The 25,157-nt window shown below is 40.7% G+C and overlaps 1 pseudogene; it reads left to right on the forward strand.

Annotated features, from left to right (window-relative positions):
• LOC118453496 (scavenger receptor cysteine-rich type 1 protein M130-like) overlaps positions 1–17,964 on the forward strand; it is a 78,577-nt pseudogene extending 60,613 nt beyond the window's left edge.
• Positions 17,965–25,157: the final 7,193 nt, after the last annotated feature.

Raw genomic sequence — 25,157 nt, forward strand, 5'->3', positions numbered from 1 at the left:
ATGTCAATAGCTTCAATCAATGTTTAATGCAATGCTTATTAAATGATTCTGATATAATGATGATGCTACTGCTAAAAATGAAGTAAAACACCCCTTTTCACCCGACAACAACTAAATGACCAGTTTTTCTACAATACAGGATTCACTGGCTTTTCTCCTCTGCTGCCACTCCAATTCTATTAGCTTGTCAAGTCTAAATTTCACTGGTTCAATACAGTCACCTGGAAGTGACAACTGCCTCCCTTCTGTCAGGGTTCCTGGATCGCTGACCCAGTGTTTTCAGTTTGTTCATGTTCTGTTTATTTTCTATATGTTCATGTTTCCTGATTTATTGTGTTAGTCATCTCTCTCCATGCATTGCGTTTAGTTCTACTTCCTGTGTGTTATTAGAATAGAATAGAATAGAATAGAATTCAACTTTATTGTCATTGCACATGCACAGGTACAGGGCAACGAAATGCAGTTTGCATCCATCCAGAAGTGCTTTAGTGATATAGATATATTACAATACATATTAGCAATAATATAGATATGTAAGTATGTTACAGAAATGGGTCTATTATGGTATGTTATAATGTACACGGTATGAAGTATGTTAGGAATATTCTATAACTATAAGTATGTACAGGCTGTAGTGAGTACAAGCTATGTACAGCTATTTACAGGCTATGAACAGGATATAAATATGAAAATAAAAAAATAAAAAAACTATACAGAAATCTGAGATATACAGTTATACAGAAATGTGAACTATGCAAGTTATAAACAGTTGTAGGATTGTAGGATTAAAAATTATCGTATGATTATTTACACAGAACTATACAGTAGTGCAGTTAAGATAAGTGAGATATGTGGATAATTTCTACAGAGGCTATATAAAGTGCTAGTGATTGTGAATGGTGGTTCAGTCCATGTTATTATTGTGTGTTTGAGGGTACGGTTGTCCATTGTGTGTGTGTGTAGGAGGTTGTGGGTGTGTGTATGTCCAGTCCATGAGTTTAACGTGGGTCAGATGTCAGGAGGCAGAGTTCAGGAGTCTGACAGCTGTGGGGAAGAAGCTGTTCCGGTACCTGGTGGTCTTAGTCCGGAGGCTCCTGTAGCGCCTCCCAGAGGGCAGGAGGGTGAAGAGTCCATGTGATGGGTGACTGGGGTCTTTGATGATTTTCCCAGCCCTTTTCAGACACCGCTTCCTGTAGATGTCCTTTATGGCAGGAAGTGGTGCTCCGGCGATGCGCTGGGCAGTTTTCACGACCCTCTGCAACGCCTTCCGGTCCGAGGCAGAGCAGTTCCCATACCAGACTGTTATACAGTTGGTCAGGATGCTCTCGATGGTACAGCGATAGAAGTTCACCAGGATGTCTGAGGACAGGTGGTTTTTCCTCAGAGTCCTCAAGAAGAAGAGGCGCTGGTGAGCCTTCTTGACCAGCTTGGAGCAGTTGGTCATCCAGATGAGATCCTTGGAGATGTGGACTCCCAGGAACTTGAAGCTGCTCACACGCTCCACAGCCGTCCCCTTAATGTGGATGGGTGGATGTGGGTCAGCATTCCTCCTGTAGTCCACGATGAGCTCCTTGGTCTTCTCTGTGTTAAGCAGCAGGTTGTTTCTGTCGCACCACTCAGCCAGACGATCCACCTCCTCCCTGTAGGCGGCCTCATTGTTGTCACTGATGAGGCCAATCACCGTGGTGTCATCTGCAAACTTAATGATGGTGTTGGAACCATCAGCAGGTCTGCAGTCGTGGGTGAAGAGGGAGTAGAGGAAAGGGCTCATCACACAGCCTTGTGGTACACCGGTGTTCATTGTGATTGTAGATGAGCAGCGGTTATCCAGCCGGACATGTTGGGGGCGGTTGGTCAGGAAGTCCAGTAACCATTTGCAGATGAGGGGACTGATGCCCAGGTCTGTCAGTTTTCTGATAAGTTGTGAGGGGTGGATTGTATTGAATGCTGAACTGAAGTCTATAAACAGCATTCTGGCGTATGTGTTGTTGTTGTCCAGGTGTGAGAGGACAGAGTGCAGTGCGATGGAGACTGCATCCTCTGTGCTCCTGTTCTGGCGGTATGCGAATTGGTTGGGGTCCAGGGTGGGGGGGAGACAGGATTTGAAGTGTGCTAGGACCAGCTGCTCTAAGCACTTAGTGATGATGGGGGTGAGTGCTACTGGGCGGTAGTCATTGAGGCAAGATGGGTTGGAGTTTTTGGGTATCGGGACGATGGAGGTGGATTTGAAGCAGGCCGGTACCACAGCGTGGGCCAAGGACAGGTTGAATATGTCTGCGAGCACTCCTGCAAGCTCCCCAGAAACCGAATTAGCCATTCGGTTGTAGCTGTAGCTGCCATTCGGTTGTAGCTGTGTTCTGATCTGTCTCTTATCATCATCATCACTCCTATGTATTTAAGTCCTCCTTTTCTGTCTTGTCATCAAGGGCGTAGATTTGGCATGGACGGAAGGGACATGTCCCCAACAATATCCAGCAATTATTGAATTGTCCCCACCAATAATTCGATCGCTTCTTGTAAAGAAAAACAAATCCGATAGAAAGAAAAAAAAAAAAGAAGATCTGTCAGCGTCTCATTCACCCAGCGGTGCAGAAAGAGTTAAATTACGTTCTCTACTGGAGTCCTACGTCATGTGACAAATATGGCCAATGTGATTGACCGTGCCTTTCAGGGAGCTCTGTTTAGTTTCAGCAGCGGCAAACCTGCGCTGCGAGCAGGAGAGGTGGACGGCAGCAAAAAGGAAAAACCTGGATATAAGAAAGTATTTTTCAAAGAAACCTGTAAGTTCACTCATAAAATGTGTCCGTCATAATAACGTTACAGGCTATGCTAGGCTTTGGCCCACATCAGTCTAAAACTGTATGTAACCATGAATAACGTGTTTTGGAAACTAACAGCACAACAGGCAGCACTATTAGTTATCTCAGTCTCCCAGAGCATCATTTCTAATTTTGATTGAAACTGTCAGAGAAAACAGCAGCCTCGAGCAGGCCAGGATATTAGTTTACAGAGGCTGTTAAAATTATATGTCTAACGTTAAGATGTTGGTGACACAATAATTTCATCCTAATGGCACTGACATATTCATAGGGTTAATTTTGTGACACAAAATATCACGAGGTAGTCATGATTTTGCAAATATTCCACCTTGTGGTGCAGTTTGCACTACAATTGTTAGGCTGCTGATGTAAATTGATTCATTAGTGTACATTTGACAAAGAATCTGAATTGACATGTCTCACTTTTTATATGGCATGAATCAATGTGTTATTTTATCAGGTGGCAATATGTCCTAGTGCAGTCAGAGGGGAGGAGCCAGGGCCAAAGGGAAGGCACATCAAGCACATAATAATAATTTTGTGGTCATCTTAGATGAGTAGTTTTTTTGTACAAAAACCACCAGCTCATTTAGTGTTCCCTTAGTGCTAATGTATAAGAGAAGTTGGTGTACTATAACTGAAGTAATCTTGTTAAGATAAGATAAGATAACCTTTATTAGTCCCACACGTGGAAAATTTGTTTTGTCACAGCAGAAAGTGGACAGTGCAAAATTATATTGCAAAAATTAGAATACAATAAGAATAATATACTGTACAGAATAGAATAGAATAAAATAGTAGAATAAAATAGAATAAAATATACATTAGGATAAAAATAGAATACAAATGTTATATACAACTGAGTAAAAATACAACTTAGTGCAATACTCTTTTCTGAGTATTTTTGTAAGTCTTATTGCACATGTGTGGGTTTGTGTGTGATCAGCTGCAAAAGTCCTTGTTGTGGAGTCTGACAGAAGTGGGGAGGAAAGACCTGCAAAATCGCTCCATCCCACATTTAAGTCCTTAAAGTCATATTCTTTTATTGTCTTGACTGTATTTGAAGCTATTTTTATTTTTGTATGATGCCTGATTTATATGGAGTAAGTCTAAAATACTTAGTCAGCCATTTGTTTAATAGTAATTTAACATTATATAATTCACATATAAAACTATGAATTGTAATTTTAAATGGTTTAATAGCATGTAGAATAGCATATGTAGGCAAGTATATTTCTCCTCTTTTTATCAAGAAGCAAAGACAAAAAGGAAAAAAAAAAAGAAACAGGGCAGGGTTCGGTGGTTGAAACACTCGTCCCCACCAATGCCAAAACCAAATCTACGCCCTTGCTTGTCATCATCGATTTGTGTGTGTTTCTGGTTCAGTTCAGTCATTCAATCAGTCTCTATCCTGCTCTGTTCATCCTATCTCCACAATAAACACCATCCTTCACCAGCTTGCGAGTGAAGGTCCTCTCTTCCTTCTCTCCACACACCACGATTTGACACTTTGTGGTGATGCCACTTCCTGTCTTCAAGGAAAGCTGGGATCTGGAGTTCTCACCTACTCTTCTTTTCTGCAGGCAGTTGTCTGTCTTGATAGGCAGAGAAACCAATGTTTCAAATGTTTCTGTGTCATCACTTGATGCTACCTCATTCTTCACTTGATCATCTAAACTGTGCAGAACAAACCTCATGATGTGTCTTCAGCACAATCATCAGTGCTCCACTGGCCTTGTCTCAAACTTAGCAACCTATCAGAAGTGTCGTCGGGGATAAGAGAATGATCAAACGCTAGGGACGATTCTTCCTCAGAGTTAGAGTAATTACACTCCTTATTCAATAATTGGGTTTGGTGACCAGATGACAATGTAGTAGAAACCTTTGACTCTTCCCTAAATCACCAGAGTGGGCTTCCAGATGTGGAAGGTTGAGCTAGGCATACGGGTGGTGAATCAGATGCCAAAGCTGGAGGGCAGGGAGACGCTGTCTGAAGTGGACAGATTGTTCTGATGAGTTTGAGATTTAAATCCATTTAAATCTGCTTATCTGGAGCTAACATGGGGTAGCAGCAAAAGAGGGCTTCGTTTGACAATGAAGCCCTCAGTATGTGATGAAGTCAGTCTGATCTATGCACTATCATGTCTCCTCAGGCCAGCAGGAGGCAGAGCTCGAGCAGACGGGAAAACACTGAGCTGGTTTGCTCCATTCTCAGTGTTTGTGTACATGAAGGAGAGATGGCTGAAGTGAAAGGAGCTAAAGGAGCAGAAGAGGACCTCATCTTTCATTCACATTCCCATCATAGACAGCTTAAGATCAGCTCAGTCAAACTCAGTTTTCTACCAAAGACACAAATCTGTAAACATACCTGACTAACACATTCGTTACAAATGAGACCATTAGTATGTGAATGTGAATCAAAGAATTGTCACTGAAAAATATCCAAAAGTTTCATGTATAAGTTGATTTTGTAAGTTGAGCTAAAAATAATGCACAGCTGAAGTAACCGTGGAACGTGGATCATTTATACAGCCATGACTATCATCATGTTTCTAAGTGCTTTGGCTGATTTTAGTAGCGTACAAACACAAAGGAAGCATTAACTTCTATAACAGCTTTAGATTTAACTTTTACAGTTTTAAGTGTGATTTTCATGAATGAAGCTCAGCCAAGCCATCACAGGCCAAGACTGCTTATTTTTCCATAGTTGTTTGAGTACAACATGAACCAGACTTCACAAATCATTAGAAATAAACATACAAGGCAAAATATCTATCCTTCATGTTTTTCCACATATCCATTCCTGGGTTGTTCATGAGGCCAATGTCACTCAGTGTGTACAGAACCAACGAGATAGGTCCAAAGACCGAACCTCGGGGGAACCGCAGAAGAGGATCCAATATTAGCAGCAAAAAAGAAAAAACTACTGTGAATGAGAAGAGAACAACTCCTGAGATGATCCAAAGAGGCCAACGTGATTTTTCAGTCAGGATACCGTCATCAACTGTGTCAAAGGCAGCAAGACATGGCAGTACAGAATACTCACCTGGATCTGCATCAAGGTTCTTACAGGTTCTAAAGAACATCACTTATAACCATCATTTCACTAAGCTTATACTTCTGAGGTGTTCAATTATAATTTAAGGAGAAAATTTCCTCAGACAAAGGTCCAGAATATCATAATTCAGTCAATATATTTTAAAATAGCCTGACTGCTGTGTGTTGATAAAAAGCATAGAAGAAGATGCCAGTGGGTGAATTATGTCCTTTCAGAAAGACAGCTACTGTGATGAAATCTACTCCCCACAGACAAAACTAGACTAAAGCTCTCGCTTTATAAACCCTTTGTGTTAACCGTGGAAGTGACACAGTAAAGTTATATGTAGAAAGGATAGTGACTGATTTTATTTTGAGGTTTATCTTGAATTATTTTGTTATTTCACCTACATCAGAGATATCAAACTCATTTTACATCGTGGGGTCCATACAGGGCACTTCGATCATTTAATAATATATTTAAATATATAAGCAGCTCAATTTTCTGACACGATAAAGAAACACTTCTATACTAAATGAGAGACATATTTCAGCGTCTGACTCTATGGTCTTAAACCTTATAAAATAAATGTATTAAATTACATTAAATTAAAGTTCTGGTTGCTCACTGCTTGGACTATCCTTTAATTATAAAAGAGAAAGTTTGGGGGGGGGGGGGGGGGGGGGAGTTAGTGTGAAAACATTAAAACAAAACCCAGGAATTTCTAAGGTAGATCACAAAAAGGACCTTTTCTGCCATTTAATTGTTTATTTAGTACTTTAGTGTGAATGGACACAAGGGGTGTCGTCAGCAGTATGAAAACCTGTAAAATCTTTTAAAATACATTTAAAGGTCAACATTTAATCTTTCCTTCACATTTTCCAAAGCCCTGGTGTCACTACTGAGAGCAGCTGCATCCTGCAGCACCGAGCTGCCACTGTCTGCAAACTTGTGGAAATATAAAGACTCACTCACTGCTGTTAACACTTAAATATCAAATCAATTTTCACCTTCATCCTTTTTCTTTATATTCCCATTTCATTTTACGGAGTTTCACCAGAAGAATTTTAACAGTGTGACCACTATAAAAAAAAAACCCTACTCATAGGAAAACAAAGGAAGTTGGTGTGAGTGGTGTTCCTGGATTGTAGGACAGAAGTTAACAATGTTATCTCAAAGTTCCTCAGAACAAATTCTCAGGAAAATAACCTGGCACTGTTTAAATAACAACTTATAACCATTAGTATGTGATGAGTTTTAAATCTCCTGTGTGATGAAAGCCTCAGCTTCATGGGAACAAATATTATCATTTTATTAGATGTTATTCTTACCTGTAGTTAGACACTGCATCTTGTAATGCTAATAGTATTCAAACAAAACTCAGATTATCTCTGAGGTTAAAACATTTATTGAATTTAAATGTAATTTTCTTACAATATCTTTCTCTGTAATCTGACAAAAACAGCATCTGGTCTCCACTCCACATGTTTCTTACACACTGCATGTTGTTCAGGGTCCTGCTAAATCAGCAGGTAGTACTACTTCCTTTACACGTTACTGTCATCATCTGAACTCGCTCATTTCAGGCTGTGGAAGCTGCCAGGACACACTGCTCCTCAATGTTTCACTGTGAGACACTAAGGAAGCTCTTTGGTTTGTTCTATGTAGCAGTGCCTTATATCAAAGATAAAAACATTAAAAAAAAACTATGTTCACAGAAATGAAATACAGGGTAATTCGCACACACACACACACACACACACACACACACACACACACACACACACACACACACACACACACACACACACACAGCATGGTCAGATTAAGTTGTTTTTACAGACAATAGCAATGAGGCAGAACCACACAACAAAAAAGTAATGAGTAAAAGACATTTCCACAACAAGTTGTTTGTCTGTGAAAGTTCTCAGTCATCCAGGTCATCGTAGTCTAAGTAGCTTGGAAAGAAAAGCGTCTGGACTTAGGTTGTTTGAAGACAGAAGAGCCACCTCGTCAGGCCAGGACTCTGCAGTATATTTACACCTACAGGCCAGTGGACACTCCCTGTCCAAGGATGAGGATGTTCACATCCTGGACAGGGAGGAACGCTGGTTTGAGCGTGGAGTCAAGGAGGCCATTTATGTGAAAAGGGAAAGACCATCTCTGAATCAAGGAGGGGACCTAAGGGTACATCTTTCACCATCTTACAATGCTGTGATTGCAGCCATTCCTCAACTCTCTGTGAATGGTACTCATGGCCATTGATCAGTGGTCTTTGATCAGTGGGTTTTGGTCAGTGGTTGTTGATCAATGGTCATAAGAATTTGCATAATTAAGATTAAGGAACTGACCTCCCAGCCCTTTGTTCACTGGGCTGGTTTCAGTCATTATGCAAATGTACTGTTTATAAGATCGGGGAAACCTACAGTCAGCTGAGACTGAAGAAGTCACTTGGATGAGTGACGAAACGTTTCTCCCTCAAAACGCTACGTCCAGATGAACAGAGTCAACTTTTGGAAAGTTGCTTGAAGACGTTTCACCTCTCATCTGAGAAGCTTCTTCAGTTCTAGGGTCAAATGGTGGAGAGTCCCAGATTTAAGCCCTATGGGAGTGAACCCAAGACGGACATGGACCCCCTAATGATCCTCTACCTAATCATATGAGCCAAGGTGTGAAAACGAGTGTAGGTCACAACCAGCCAAGGTTTTGGGTGAGCTCATTGTGAAACCCAACCGCACCCTATCATGTGATTTCCCGAGGTCAGATGGCCCATGATGTGAGTGGGCGTTAAGGCGTCTGGGAAGGGATCTCAAAACTGGATTATAGATGGCGGACAGTTGTGTTTACATGTTAGAAGCTTGACTGTTTTATGTGGCCAAAGAAAGAAAAAAATAAACTGGCCTATTAAAGAAAAACTAACTTTAGCAGGGCTCTAGACTAAGTTTTTGCCATGGCTGCACTGGTGCGCATAACTTTTTTTCTTAGGCGCATCAGCCCAAAAGTTAGGCGCACCCAGATTTTTCAACTGCATTTCTATAATCCATTCAATTCCTATTCACAAGGTCACAATTCGATTTGATTCAATTTAGCCTCAGACAGTCATAAATATTATAATTCTGATCATTTATCAGTACTGATCCATGTGACACTTCATCAGAATTGTGAGCATCACAGCAGATGCCTTTGTGTCAAAGTAACTGAGAATAAAACACAGAAAAACATGAAGGAGATTTTCCTGGTCTGGCTTTTTATAGCAGATAACCTTAAAATGTTCTGCAATATTCTGCAAATTTGCATAATTTTAAAAAGTTTACATTTCTTCAGTATTGAACAGCAGAAATTAGGCTTTCTTGTCTGAAGACATTAAAGTAAAAAGAAAAAGAAAAAAAAAGACAGCGACCGACAGTGCTGTAAATAACGATAGACTGGCAGGTAGGCGAATGAATAATGCAGAAAATGGAGATTTAAGATGGGAGAGTGTTCTTGAAGTAGAGAGAGCAGTGCAGGACGTGGGATTTTATCGTGGTGGAAGCAAAAAAGCAAAAGTAAGAGGAAATTAATGATGAGATTTCTCAAATGTGAATCGTAGTTTGGATCTTCTTTTGCTGCTGGTTCAGTGAATTTTGGAGAGAGACAAAACCTGCAGCTCAGAATTGAGCAAAAAAAAAGAGACCACAAAGCGATTCTGGCGTTTCTGGCAAAATACATTTAAAAGTTGATTCAGGATTTAATGAATCGACGTCACTTTATTCAAGCTACTCACCTCTCTCTAGCCACCTGCACTTTCAAACGTACATACGAAGGACCACAGGAATGTCTTGACCACGGCCAATCAGAGGTTTTGACGACGATAGGGGCATAATGTGTGTCTGTTGTAGACACACATCTACAAGTAGGTAGATTGTAGTGTTCAGAAGTGTGAGTGTGTCTTCTCACTGATAGATGGAGCACATGTTGAGTCTGCACCAAGACAAAAAGAAACTCAAAGGTTGAATTTTATTTCATCTGTAGTCTAAATCTGTAAAGTGTCTGATGTAAGTAAAGAGCTGACGTATCTGCTGGTTTCAGAGTTTGTCCTCATGAAAGTAAGCTAAAGCTCTGAAGCTCTATCTTCAGCTGTGCACTCACAGAGCAACCTTTCTTGTTCTTAGCTGCACAGTTAGTGAGCTTTTAAACAGGAAGCAGGAAACAATGGGCTGGCTCATGTAATATAATAAAATAAAACAAAAAACAACACATCATGGTATTTCCCTCGTGACCACGTCATGGATCAACAGTAACACCTCTTTTTTCCTGTGGTTTTCCTCACAGACTGATGATGTGTCTCAGGGTTCAGTGGCTCAACTTTATTGAAATGTTATGAAGCTCAAAGAGGAAGGCAAAAGAGGCAGAAGCTGATCATCTATCAGAGATAACTGTCTGTGATTCTGCACTTTTGTGGACCTGCAGCAGGTAAACACTGAGGACAGCACAGCTGATGATCAGACCAGAGAGCAGACAGGGAGACATCTACCTGGACATGGATCACCTGCTGCTGCTGCTGCTGCTGTGGAGCACAGGTAGGACTCTGACACACACAAAGGTAAAAAAGATCCTTCAGAAAATTTAGATTTTATTCTTTTCACAGTTATGTATCCTGATATTCCTTCAGTGTCAGATGAGTTCATATTAAGTGATGATGATTCAGACTCATGTTAATTTTACTCATGAGAAATGTTTGGCATCCCATTCCCTGGGAGGGGAGACGGGTAGTAGTATTAGTAGTAGTTTGAGAAATGAGAATGAAGTGTGCCGCCTGTAATCCAGTTTTAAAGGGAATCTCATCTTTCTCTAAAGCTGGAACTGAACAACCAGCTGAACACACTAAAGACTGTTTCCACCAGCTGGAGCTGATTTTAATCTCTAACAATCAACTCATGAACTTTAGTCCTCATTTTGTCATCATATTTTTTTTTAACAAACCAAAAATAAATTACTGTCATAATATCAGGAACATGTTCCTGAAAATGCCTCATTCCCTGAAGTGATAAAAATGGCAGATACTGCTGGGCCAGCTCAGATGGAGATTTATAACTACCTGGGGCCTTGTGGCCTGTTGGTGTCTGGATCTGTTCACACGTCGATGCTTACATAAAATCACAGTGGCTGAAAAATCAAAGGACATAAGGATCTTTTGTCATGGTCCTGGGTCGTGCGACCCAGTGTTTTGAGTTTTAGTCTATTTTGATGTTTATTGTTTGTTTAGGTTCATTAAGTTATTCTAGCTCATTTGTAATTATATTACCCTTGTGTTAAGTCTCCCTTCCCCTTCATGTGTTTATGTCAGTGTGTCTTATGTTGCCAAGTTCATGTTGTCGTTTCTGTCATCTTCCCCTGTACTCAGTCTCCCTGGTTCGTGCGTCTACCTGTCATGAGTCATGTCTGCGTGGTTATGTTTAGTTCATGTCATGTCTAATCTCCATGTTTCCTGTTTTACTTTGAAAGTCTGTATTCAATGTCAGTGTATTTAGTTTCACTTCTCCTGTCCTGTCTTTAGGTTCATGTGTGTCAGCTGTGCTCCCATGTGTGGCCACTTCCCCTGATCATCCCTCATGTGTATTTAGGCTATGTCCCATTTCAGGGTCTGCACGCTTGAAGTACGCGTACTACGTACGGTGCGTACTATAAGTACGAGAAGTGAGGAAGTGAGAGGCTTGTGAAATGGGACGGTCTAGCCTTCGTCGCGCTGTTCAGGCTGCCTAGCAACCATGATACTAACCGCGAGAAACGCGAGATTGTGTGACATAAATGAAGGAGAAAAAAATGTTTTGTTGGTCATTCATTTTTGCCATGACATCACTTTGATTAGTTGAGTATCTGAGGCTGAGACCATGGGACTGTAAAACATGATTGTTGGGCTTCATATCTGTACTGAACAGTCATTTCAAGAGTAGTGAGTAAATAACAATTAGCTCTTGTTGTTCATGAGACTAAAATCATCTCACTGTGGTAATGTAAATATAATATGGCCAATATTATAGTATTGTCAGATTATTATGATATATATATATATATATATATATAGAGAGAGAGAGAGAGAGAGAGAGAGAGAGAGGCTGAAAGTACAAACATCACTAATGTCACATAACTTTGTCGATATGTGGCCAACAGCAATGTTTTAATGTTCTTCGTTATTAAACATTCGCACATAAATAAGTGACGTCATATTCAGTACTTACTTTTGACAGTTCACTTTTCGGCTGCTCCCTTCTGCCGTATTTTGCAGCAAAATTATCCACACCCACCACCGCGCTATGAATTGTGGGATATATGGGACCACGAAGCGTGCACCGGACTACGCTTGATATTTGGGGAAATCGACGGCGCATTTGGAGTAGGCATTTGAAGTACACTTTGAATTGGGACAGCCGTCGTCGCGTGGCGGTGACGTAACCGCACTTAAAATGCGTACTTCAAGCGTGCAGACCCTTAACCGATTGAAACTGCTAACTTGATTTTGGCTCTTGCAAACTTTTGTTTATTTATGTTCCCCTTAATTTATTTTATTTTTTGTACTCACTTTTGTCTCACTGTCCTTGTCACTCTCTCTGTTCCTCATTGTACTACCACAATGTCATATTTTATGTGATCCCTGTTTTACTCGACTGTATGTCTAAAATGTGATAAATAAAGTTAAAAAAAAAAAAAAAAAAGCGTGCAGACCCTGAAATGGGACACAGCGAGTATCTGTGTTTCATGCAGTCTGTGTCGCGTCGTCTGTGTTCCCACCTCCATGTTTTCACGGTCAGTCTTTGCAGTTATCACCATAGTCTCTGAGTCGTCTTAGTTTGTCACAGTACTAGTTTTCCCAGTTTAGTTATAGTCTAGTTTAGTCACGCTATCCCTGCTGTATTTGTACACTTTGTCTTCAGCCATAATAAAGGCTCGCTTTCTGTTAAGTTCACTCCCGTCTACTCACTTGTGTACGCACCTGGGTCCATCACACATACCACCACACGGCCTGTCTCCGCAGACCGTGACATCTTTGGCCTTGCCTGCTGAGACTGTCTGCATGACAGTTCATGTAGTGGTTGTTCCTCAGGATTAAATCACCTTTAAAGTGAGTCATGGATTCTAAGTTGCTATTTCAAATTCTGAATTTGATTTTCACAATTATTTTCAGAACTTTTTTTTTCTTAGTTCCAAGATTATATATAACTGAATGAATTTAAAAGTAAATCTGTTGCTGACATTTTTCTAAAATGTATCAACAAACCTGCTTCCTGCTCCATTCAGCATGTGTGAAGCACTCTCTGGACTTTTAAAATTTGACATTATTTCGTTTTAGGATCACTGAAAACAAATCAATGAGTCTAATATTGGCTTACTGTGGTATTTTTGAGCTGGTGTAAATTTCAGGGAGGTTGTTCTGTCCTCATGTGAGCTCCAATCAAATTCCTTCTTCACACTGAATGGTGTTACTGTTTTCTCCTCAGGAGTTCAGGCTGAAGGAAAACAGAGATCTAAAGGTAAAAAGAGAAATCAGAGTGAAATGAAGAATCACAGATCAGCAGTCATTTCAAATTTTAAATTTGAAAAAGTAAATTCACTTATTTACTGACGACTCTCTGCTTTCTGTTAGAGCCTGATGATGTCAGGTTGGTGGGAGGAGCCAATCGCTGTGCAGGTACACTGGAGGTGAAACATCAGGGAGGATGGAGACCACTGTGTGCCTCTGATAATTCCTGGATGCTGAAAGAAGCAGCTGTTTTCTGTGAACATCTGGACTGTGGCTCAGCTGTTTCTATAGAAAAGGCAGACTTCTCACGCTTAGCTCATGCATGGTCGATCACACCTGACTGTGTTCTGTCCAGATCTCCTCTGAGGAATTGTGCAACAAGAAAACATTATTCTTACAAAATCCTTAAACTCATCTGTTCAGGTGATCATACTGATGAAATCATCTATGACTTCATATATGACAGAGATGTAAAAAGCTGTGACAGATAGTAGCTAGAACAGCCGCCTACATGTCAGAGCACCAGCAGCTGTTTATAGACAAGTACAGACACAAAGTCTGGTGGAGGTGAAACTGGTTAACGGGTTCTTACAGAACAGAGAAGACAGGAAGTGGGAGGAGCTGGGCTGACAGCAGAAACTAGAACAGAGCTCTGTAGGGATGTAATTCTGTGTGTTACTGAAGCACATTAATCACACCTGTGCAGGTACATACCACTTACATATGCTCATTTGAGTTGTGTCTAGTTTCTGAGGTTTTGTCACTAGAGTGGCATTTTTACATATGTTAGCACATATTCAAACCCTAGACTAGTTTCATCACCAGATCATCTGTCTGACCATCTTAATCAGCCACTACATCTCTCTCACATCTCATTGCTCTCCACAGATCTCTCCTCTTCTACCTTTAGACATCCTTTACTTGTGGGTCCACTGACCTCTTTCCATCTTTGCACTTATTTTGCACAAAATTGTGCTGTTTGCTAAACAAAGACGGATCCATTTAATTTAATATCACAAATTTAATCTGCCACGAGCCACACAGTTTAGAGCAAAGTGACAAACTAAGAGATGATGTTCAGGTAATTTACCAACAGGGCTGGAGTTGCTCTTGTTAACTCTAATCTTTAAAGCATGTAAATATACATGTGTATGTTAAATGCAGGCCTAAGGTGGCAACCAGAGGCATTTCAATGGGAACAGGCTTTAGTAACTGACAGGACCATAAATCACATTACAATATTTTTCAAATATATATATTTATCACTCAGTTTGAGTGATAAAAGGAATCATAAACATCTGAATGATTGATCTCTGTACTTTGACACTGCTGCTGGTAGAGGAATCAACACAGCTTTACTCCATTTATTTAGCAAAAACAATTATTAACATAATGGAGTAGTGTGTATGTGTGTGTCTGTGTGTGCGTAGGTCTGCTAATAAAAACAGTCACATGTTAGACAAATCCTCATGTGAAATTATAAGTTTAATTTGAGTGTAATATAAAAGTGTGATGGGTTGATTTTTGACATTTGATTTTACGCTCGAGGTCTTCCTGATGCAAAACTCCTCATTTATTTTGGCTCGTAAACACTTCATGTCTTGGATATCTGGAAGTTTGTGTGGAGGATTGATGTTAGCTCACCTTCCATCTTGTGTATTTACAGACCTGCTGGTTCAGCCAAACATCCATGCATTCTCCATGGACAGGGTTTTCAAGGCTCAGCAGCAGGAGCTTCAGGTGTCCAGGGGCTCCAGCTTCACCATCAGCTGCTCCATCCAGCCAAAGTACCCAAGAGGCTCTTTCCAGCTCACCTTTACCTCCTCCAACACAACATACAGCTGCAGCCAGCCAGCTGTCAATCACTCTGCCCACTTCCTGTTTCCTGCTGCAGAGCCCGCCCACCAAGGAAACTACAGCTGTGTTTATCACATCTACGTTTATTCTCATAACTTCTCCTCTGAGAGCCGCCAGCTGACCGTCACTGTGTCAGGTAAGCTGAAACACTCTGTTTACACACAGCTTAAGAAAAGACAATCATTGACAATCATCTCAAACTGCAGTGAACTACTGTTACAGACAGCCAAATACTTCATCGAGTGAGGGACTTTGCTATACTAAACACAGACGTTACCACCTAGTCTGTCATAAGATCCCTAAAACCCTAACAGGGCATTTTTGTTTCTTTTCCAGAGTTCATCTCATAAACAATGTTTACATTTTGCCAAAAAAAATATAAATTATGTGATAAAAGAATTTCACACACACTCCACAATAAAAAGAAATTTCTTTCACCGCAGTTTCTCCAACAATGAGTTTTTATGTGTATTTTTAATTTTAAGTTTTTCTCTTATTCCCATGTCCTTGTGTTATTAGTGCTTATTTTGTTTGCAATACAATCCTGTTTCTTTAAATAACCATGGCATAGATTTGTTTGTTTTTACTATGAGTACTAGTACACAAACTGTCATTCCAGAAATACTTTTACCCTTCCTAATGCCTTCAGCATACATAACATAAATATTTGTGATAAATGGTAAATACATTTACACTGAGTAACAGTGGGCCCAGTGGTAATAACCCCAAAGCTGGATAGACCGCCCTCAGCGAGAATGGGAAAGTTTTAGATGTAATAAATCTGATAGAGATCTGAGCCTTCAGCATATTCTCAGTACATTACATTAACATTACAGCTGCACATTACAGCTGTGAGACTTTAAACTACACTTAAACATTATCAGAGGCTTAAAGTGCATTCCAGTATCTGCAGCTTCAACTATGTGAAAGAGATTTAGCAGTAGATTAGGACCAAATACATGCGAGTGTCAGTGATAATATGATGCACAGTCTGTGCTGCTGTGGCTGTTTGAATATATAAATCACATTCCTTCAACAGCGAAGCTACATCAGGATGTATCAGGAAGTCAAAGAACTAGTGAAACTCCTCTCTGGTCACATTATAATCAAGGGATCTATTTGCTCTTATATCAGTTATTGCAGAATGTTTTAGATGCTACGTCAGGTGCCGTTCACAGCGTGCAGCTTTGATTTCGTTCAAAATCATGTTTTTCAGTTGCTGATGACTCTCTGCTTTGTGTCCAGAGCCTGATGATGTCAGGTTGGTGGGAGGAGCTAGTCACTGTGCAGGTACACTGGAGGAGAAACATCTGGGAGAGTGGAGACGGGTGTCTGTGTTTGACAGGATCCTGGACGAAACAGCAGATGAAGTCTGTGAACATCTGCACTGTGGCCCGTTTGATTATGGAGGACTCATAAAGTCCTCACAAACATCTGTGTGGCAAATCAGACCCGTTCAGGCTGGATCTGCTCTGATGGAGTGCTCAACATCAGAAAAGACTTTGTTCATCCTGAATCTCACCTGCTCAGGTAAGCTGATCACTGATTTCCTCTATGACAGTCATGTTTTCTGTCACTGAAACAGTCGGTGATCTCGTGTGGGCTGAACTACAAAGTTCATGGATTTTTTTTTTTATAAAGAGTGACCTAATGTGTCAAAATGTAATACAAAAAGGAAACAGTCAAAGATTTCTTAATTTTACTGGAAGTAAAAAGACTGATTCTAACAAACTGCATTTTTCCATCAGTAACTATGACAACAAGTGGACTTTTAATCTGAGACACTGAGTGGATTAGTGATCTTGTTTTACCCTACAAGAAAAAAAGAAGAACACAAAGTTTGGCTTTGATAACTTGTGAATGAATCTGAACTTGTTCAAAGCAGAAAGCTGAGAATCTGGACCCAGCTGGGTTCAGTCCACTAGTTCACGGTTTAAGTTTTTAAACCTTGGCAGGTGTGGTTGGATTATGTGTTTTACAGTTCATGGTCTTTTTTGGGTCCGGTTCCTTAGGAAGCAAAAAAAATGCTTTATTGTTTCCAGACGAAAACAGAAATTTCCAAACACGAAGAAGCTTCTTCTTTCTGCTGTGATGTATATCCCACAGTAATCTGTTCTCACTTATTATTTTTATGTAGACATAAGCACATTTATACAGTGGTATATTTCTTTCTTTAATTTTTCATTCATTTAAACTGCATAACACTTTTCCTATCAGGGGTCAATAAAATGTTTCTGGTTCAGTGTAATGAGCTGGCATAACTGGGACTGAATGAAACCATCTGTTAAATGAGACTGGACTCATGAAACTGAGATGACTGTTTTCTGTCAGTTCCAACAGATCCTGCAGCTTCTACCGTCACTGTGGTCGTCCTGCTGGTGATTGTGCTGTTTATGATCACTGCTCTATATTTCTGCTGTAAGGTACTGAAAAGATCTGAAGCCTGTTTCTTGCATTGAAGACATGATCAATGCATTCAGTCTGACCTGTGCTGTCATGTCTATCCAGGCCAGCAGGGGGCAGAAGCCAAGTGCACCTGACAGCACTGAGCTGGTTTACTATAACTTCAGTGTTTGTTCAGCTGAAGGAGGGCCGACTGAAGAGGAAGGAGCTCAGAGAGCAGAGGAGGATCTCCATTGAGATCATCTCACATCCAGATGAATTTCTTAGCTGACACACAGCCGTCCATCCTGTTGAATAACACAGCTGTTTTCTATTGGACACAAATCTGATCTTAAACTACACTGGAAAGTCTACGAGAAGCTAACTGGATTGGATTGGACTGGACTGATTATTGTCTATTTACATATCAATATATGGTGTAAGCCTTGAGGCCAGACTTAGTAAAGTAGAAATCTGTTCTGATATCTTGATAAGATCAGTTTACAGATTAGGATGCAGAGAAGGAAAGCTGGAAAACCAGCAAAGTGGTAAGCTTGGATGAGGTAGAGGAGGTCTCTCCTCTCTGTCTGAGGACAAAGCGGAACCAAATCCGTAAAACTTGGGAGAAGAAGGAGCTTGACAAAAGAAAAAGATAGGAAGTGAAGGAAAGAAGGAGGGTTAGAAAGTACCCGTCCTCACTCAAGAGTTGGTTGATGGGTTCTTTGTTCTCTTAGAGTTTTGGAAGAAAACAGAAAATAAATATGAAAACAAGGAAAAACCTATATATGTTTTTTACTTTCGTCCTTTCCAGTTCCTGCTGCAGGGTGAATTAATAAGATTTGCAAACAGTGTAAATACGATAATAACATAAATCTGAGAAATTCAAAGGGGCAGTATTCCTGGAACTTAACAAGTGATTAAGTAATGTAAACCATCTTATCAGAAACATCCCCAGAGCTGACTCTCAGGAAAAATAACTGTTGAGATAATATTTTCTGAAGCATTAATGTGTTGTCAGGTTTAAATCACTCGTGTCATGACATGAATAAAGGTTATATGTGACTGAAACCGTAGAGTTTGAATAAAATCATCACTGAACTGTGTGAAAAAGGGACAGAAAAGGATGTAAATGTTTTATTTTCTACACCTTTAACTTGTAAAAGGGGAAGGAAAGGAAACAGAAGGTGATAAGAGGACAGAGATAATGTAGGATGTAAAAGCAGGAAGTTAAACTGAATGTTTAAGAAATCCTGTGCAGAGACATCACAACGATGTTAATGGATGATATTTTGATTGTTTCCAAATAATGAGGCACACACTGACCCAGGGCCATCAGGAAGAACACTGGAACAAAGCCAGCACAGTGACGTTAGCACTGAGACCTGAAGGTCAAACCAAGATGCAAAGTTTGTTTGTTTTTATTGAATATTTAAAGGGTGAAACAGTTGGAACAATGTGTTGGGCTGTTCACTCTAAAATGCTCCACACCCCCTCTTGGATTACAAAAACAAAAAGTCTGATTTCCTCCTCTGAATCTTTTCTTTATGTAGGTCTCTTTAAATCTGTACATGGCTCCTGCTCATGTCATATTTATAATTCATTTTAATAACTTAGCAGCTCCGATGTGTTTCAGACAGATTTCTGTTCATAATCAAAGGTTTCTGCATATTTAAACCCGTCACACACAAATCTGTGATTTAAAACCTTTATTAGGAATCATGTTCCTCTCAGCAGTGTTACTGAAGCTTGCTTAAAACAAACCATCACCTTTACACTCGTCAGCAAATATCACCTGTAAAGAACTTCACTCAGTGGCCACAAATTATTTTGTTAAAAAAAATCAAATTAAATTTCTGAACCTTTTGTTTACCACAAAATATTCTGAGTCTTTTTCTTTGATGACTAATAAGCAGAAGAATTTTTGCCTTGGTGGTCTGAGATTAGGGTTGGGAATCCATTATTAATTCTGCTGATTGATCCAGTTCTTTATCTTGACTCAGCTGTGTAACAAGAAACAAGTTCATCTCTGCAGATTTTCAGTGTCAACACATCTGCTTCATTATCTGATGTCGTGAACAGAATACTTCCTACAGGTCAGTGACTTCAGTGCAGATTACAGATTACACAGAGCTCTGAGCACGTCTCAGTCTGTCTGTTGGCTCATTGCATCATGTTAAATTTTAATGCACCTTTTCTTAAACTGTCTTCAACACTGAGAGTAAGTGAATACAAGAAAGTAGCCTTTGAACAATTCCAACACTCTTACTAAAAAGGGAATAAGACTGAACCAAATATGGAACACATGAAGTTGTGGTCCAGAGGCAGGCTTGTCCGCTGCCTTTGAGACATTCTTATTTTATTAAATTGTCCTTTTCACCCTGGCGCCAGCAGGGATTAGGTGGGTGATTAGACTCTCTCTCCTCAGGGGTTTATACTTTGAGTTTAGGGTCTTAGTGATCTCCCTACAGATGTGAATATTTAGAATGGAATGCAAACATGCAGTTATACATTTCCAAACCATTGTCGTCCCCCCCCCCCCCCCCCCCCCTCCTCAGAAAACTCCTTTTTTGGTTAACTTATTTTAAGAAGAACATGATAAAAATGTTGCTGCCGTTTCCATCCCTACTTGAAATAATCATTTTGAAGACATGTAAACTACCACTGTATGATCTTTCTTCCCCAAATGTAACAGTGCTCCTTCCTGTCTGCCATGACTTATGCTACCGATGTCAAATGCCATTAAATATATATTGCTGCTGCATGTTGTCACCACCTGCTGGGATCAACAAAGGAACTATTTCTTTTGATTTGAGTTCAGAGGTGTACTAGTTTCCTATAAAGCTAATGCTTTGCTGACTGTAAGTAAGATGGTGTTTTTCTTCTTTTTTTATGCATGCCTACTTCATTAAAGGTACTTTTTGCAGAATTTAATTAAACCTTTCCCCACCAGGGGGCAGCATTTTACCAGTGGACACATGCTGCTGTGCTGCCCTGCTCGGACTCGGCTGCAGCAGAGTGACAGCAAAGGTGTCTTCACACTGAGAGTTTTCAATCATTTTGGAAGGTTTAAAAATGTAAACACATGAATTTACGAGAATTACATTTAATACAAAACACAAGGTTCCTGCCTGTAGACATGCACATCACTAAAGGACACTGCTTAGCCTTAAGGATTCAGTTCAGGTACAATTGAACACTTTCCAGGTATGGGGAAAAAGTCTAGTCTGACAGTCTTCAAGGACAGAAATGGTTTGAATAAGATGAGATGAAACAGTTACTGACATCTCCTATGTGAATAGCAATGGAACCAGTTGCTGATTCTGACTACATTACTCATTTCCAGGTCCAAAGGCTCCTCAGCTCGCAAAGCAAACACATTCTAAGGTTTCACTGACATTTTAAAAATTGTCCAAATTCTTAAATTAGAATAATCATTGTGTTGTTCTCCCATATGACGTCTTAAGACTTAAAAAGGTAACATCAATGAAAATGAGCATCTAAATATTTTAGTGGAATTAGAAGTTATCAGGAAGTTAGCTTTCTAGTTTCCATTTAAAGATGATATACCAGTTTCTGATTTTAGTCTTCCTAAAAATCTAAATCTCACGTTGGACGCTATAAAAAAAAGAGTCACCTAAATAGCAGGAACATTTGGAGTGTTAGTGAAGCTCAGCTAGCTGATATATAAGGATGTGCAACATTTTGGCTAGGCAAATATAAACAAATTAGCAGCGTAAAAATGGAGGATGAGGGTTAATTTGACAAATGACTTGTGAATACTTAATCGGATCCTCGCTCCAGCTCAAGATGCTATAGGTCCGCTCAGTAACACTGGGTCCGCAGGTAAAACATAGCTCTTTTAATTGGCGCTCGATTACTCTTTGCTTTCTCGAATGACTTCGTATGACCCTGAACAAAAACTGAACTGCAGAGCTGTAATTGAATGGTGCGAAGTAAAACTGAAACCATTTAAGAGCTAAATTTAAAGAAGGATGGAATGCAATTCAAATTAAATTATTCATTTTCAAAATATAAAATTCAGTTTCAATTTAGTGATGATCATTTTCAAACCAATACATTGGATTTCAAATTAGGCTAATTCAAATTCAGTTTCAAAAGCTTTTATTCAGTCTAAGCAATTTAAATTCAAATTTAACTTATTCAAATTCAGATTCTGATGGCACAAAGTCCTACCCATAAACACGTCATATTTAACTAACATCATCTTCAAATGAAGTCTCATTTTGTTTGATCAGCAGAATAAACAGCAGTAGGTTTAAGAGCAGGTGTCTGTGCCTCAGGAGATGAAGCAGATCATCTACTAATTGGAAAGTCAGTTAGTCACATGGACTAACTGACTAACTGACCACTTCCTCTACATGGAGGACATCACGCTGTATGCCAAGAGTGAAGGAGACATTGATTCACTGATCCACACTGCTATGGAGTATCAAGGTAGTCCAAACTGAGGGGATTGAACTACCAGAATACAACATTGCAGACATCGAGGACAGCTACAAGTACCTGAGAATCCCAAAGGCAAATGGGACCCACTAAGAGGTCGCTAGGAAAGCTGCAACTACCAAATACCTGTGGAGGATAAAATAGTGTGATAGTGAAGTGGTCAGATACCCTGCTGGGATGACAAACTGGCCAAAGGAGGAGATAGAAGCAACTGACGTCAAAACAAGGAAGCTCCTGAAGTCCCAAGCTAGGTGAGTGGCTCCAGCAGATCCCAGGAACAACATCCAGGATCTCTGTCCAGCAAAGATACTGTACAGGACCCTCAAGCTCCCACGCCTGTGGGAGAGGACCCGAGCTTCAAGGGCCCAGAGTGCCCGCAGGGAAAGTGGGGAATTTCTGATTTTATATATTTATATAAGGTTGCCGGTTCGAGTCCCGGCTTGGACAGTCTCGGTCGTTGTGTCCTTGGGCAAGACACTTCACCCGTTGCCTACTGGTGGTGGTCAGAGGGCCCGGTGCCGCCAGTGTCCAGCAGCCTCGCCTCTGTCAGTGCGCCCCAGGGTGGCTGTGGCTACAATGTAGCTTGCCATCACCAGTGTGTGAATGTGTGTGCGAATGGGTGGATGACTGGTTGTGTAAAGTGCTTTGGGGTCCTTAGGGACTAGTAAAGCGCTATACAAATACAGGCCATTTACCATATATTTGTTCTGCTGTATTTCTTTTGAGATATTCTGCTTTATTTAAGATATTTTACCACAGGTTGTGTCTAATGTTTCAGGTGTTTAAATAAGTCATGATTTATTATGTCATCTCATTTGTCTAGTGCCTCCTTTTTTATGTTTTGTGATTATTAATGTTCCTCAGTTTGGTTAGTTTCTGGTTATTTGTTATGTGTTAGAAAGCCCACTGTTTTGTTATGATTTCTAGTGTTTAGGTTTTACTGTGCCTCCCTTGTGTCCCCTGTGTTACCTCTTGTCATCCTTGTCAGGACGTTCATGTATTTCCTTTGACAGTCTTGTGTGACTTGTTCAGTGTTTTGGAGTTTTGCTTCTTCTCTGTCTCATCTTGTCTGATTAGTCTCAGCTGTGTTCCCTGCCTGTCCACCATTCCTTCTGTGTGTGTATATGTCTGTATCCCAATTCAGGGTCTGCAGCCTTAAAGGCTGCATTTTAAGGCCGATTACGTCACAGCGGCGCGCCGAAGGCTGTCCCAATTCAAAGGCTGCTCGAAATGCGGCCCTCACATGCGTCCTTCATTTCCCTGAATTTTAAGGCTGTGGCAGTGTAGACTTCGTGGCCCAACATATCCCACAATTCATAGCGCGGCAGTCGGTGTGGATAATTTTGCCGCAGACGGCAGAAGCGGAGCGGCCGAAGAGTAAACTGATAAAAGTAAGTACTGAATATTATGTCACTTATTTACGTGCAAATGTTTAATAATGAGGAACATTAAAACATTACTGTTGGCCACATGTCGGCAAAGTTATTTGCCATTAGCGATGTTTGTACGTTCAGCATTAATTTGGTTTTAAAGCCTTTAAAATATAATAATACAATAGTCGACCTTAATCTTACAGAGAATGTGATGATTTTGTGGATAATTAAAGTCAGTCATATATCCACAAACACAACAGGCTGAAAGTCAGTGATGCTGCTCGGTTTGCAGTCCTGAATATCACGGCACAAGCAGGATTCACTGCACTGTTAATGTTAGCTATGTTATATTGCTGCCTCTGTTCGGTGGTGTCGAGCCAAACGGACTTTAACGTGTGTTTGAACGAGCTGACGGTTCACTCGTTAAGCTGAAAGAAAGATGCTTTAATCACAGGAGTCACACATGTGTCCACTGTACCAGCTGGGAACTCTTCTTGTTTAGCACTCGTAATAACACAAACACTAAATCCTCCTGTTTGTAGCAGTGTATACACCTGAGACTGTCACCTGTCTGTCTGTCCTGCACTCTCTCTCTGTTTCTTTCTCTCTGATTGTGGAATAAAAGTATGAACATGTATTTATAAGTTACGCTTGTGTTTGAATCCTGCAGCTTATCACACATTTGATTTCTATGTGTGACAACTGCAAGTGTCCAGAGTGAGGACAGACTGAGGGACCCACTGCTGCACATCATCTGTGAGGCTTTGCACCCCTGATGATCCACCAGGACAAACTCAGCAGTTCAATTCAATTCAATTCAATTCAATTTTATTTATATAGCGCCAAATCACAACAAAAGTCGCCTCAAGGCGCTTCATAGATACAGAGAGAAACCCAACAATCATATGACCCCCTATGAGCAAGCACTTTGGCGACAGTGGGAAGGAAAAACTCCCTTTTAACAGGAAGAAACCTCCGGCAGAACCAGGCTCAGGGAGGGGCGGCCATCTGCTGCGACCGGTTGGGGTGAGAGAAGGAAGACAGGATGAAAGACATGCTGTGGAGCAGTGTGTGAGGAAGAGGAGGAGGAAGAGCCAGCAGCAGCTGACAGATGGAGAGAATAGACAGACTGTTCCCTGTTTGTGAAGGACTGCTAGAAAAGTTTAGAATAACTAATTGTCTGTCCTGAATGAGTTTTATTCTTATATGAGGGCGAGAGAGGAACAGAGAGAGAGAGAGAGGAACAGAGAGAGAGAGAGAGGAACAGAGAGGGGGAGAGAGGAACACAGAGGGCGAGAGAGGAACAGAGAGGGCGAGAGAAGAAAAGAGAGAGAGAGAGGAACAGAGGGCGAAAGAGGAACAGAGAGGGCGAAAGAGGAACAGAGGGCGAGAGAGGAACACAGAGGGAGAGAGAGGAACAGAGAGGGCGAGAGAGGAACAGAGAGAGAGAGAGGAACAGAGGGCGAAAGAGGAACAGAGAAGGAGAGAGAGGAAAAGAGAGGGCGAGAGAGGAACAGACAGAGAGAGAGAGGAACAGACAGAGAGAGAGAGGAACAGAGAGAGACAGAGAGGAACAGAGAGAGAGAGAGAGAGGAACAGAGAGGGCGAAAGAGGAACAGAGAGGGCGAGAGAAGAAAAGAGAGAGAGAGGAACAGAGAGGGCGAGAGAGGAACAGACAGAGAGAGAGAGGAACAGAGAGAGAGAGAGAGGAACAGAGAGAGAGAGAG

Source organism: Neolamprologus brichardi, chromosome 7 (genome assembly GCF_056152115.1).
Source record: "Neolamprologus brichardi isolate AB-2024 chromosome 7, ASM5615211v1, whole genome shotgun sequence".
NCBI lineage: Eukaryota > Metazoa > Chordata > Actinopteri > Cichliformes > Cichlidae > Neolamprologus > Neolamprologus brichardi.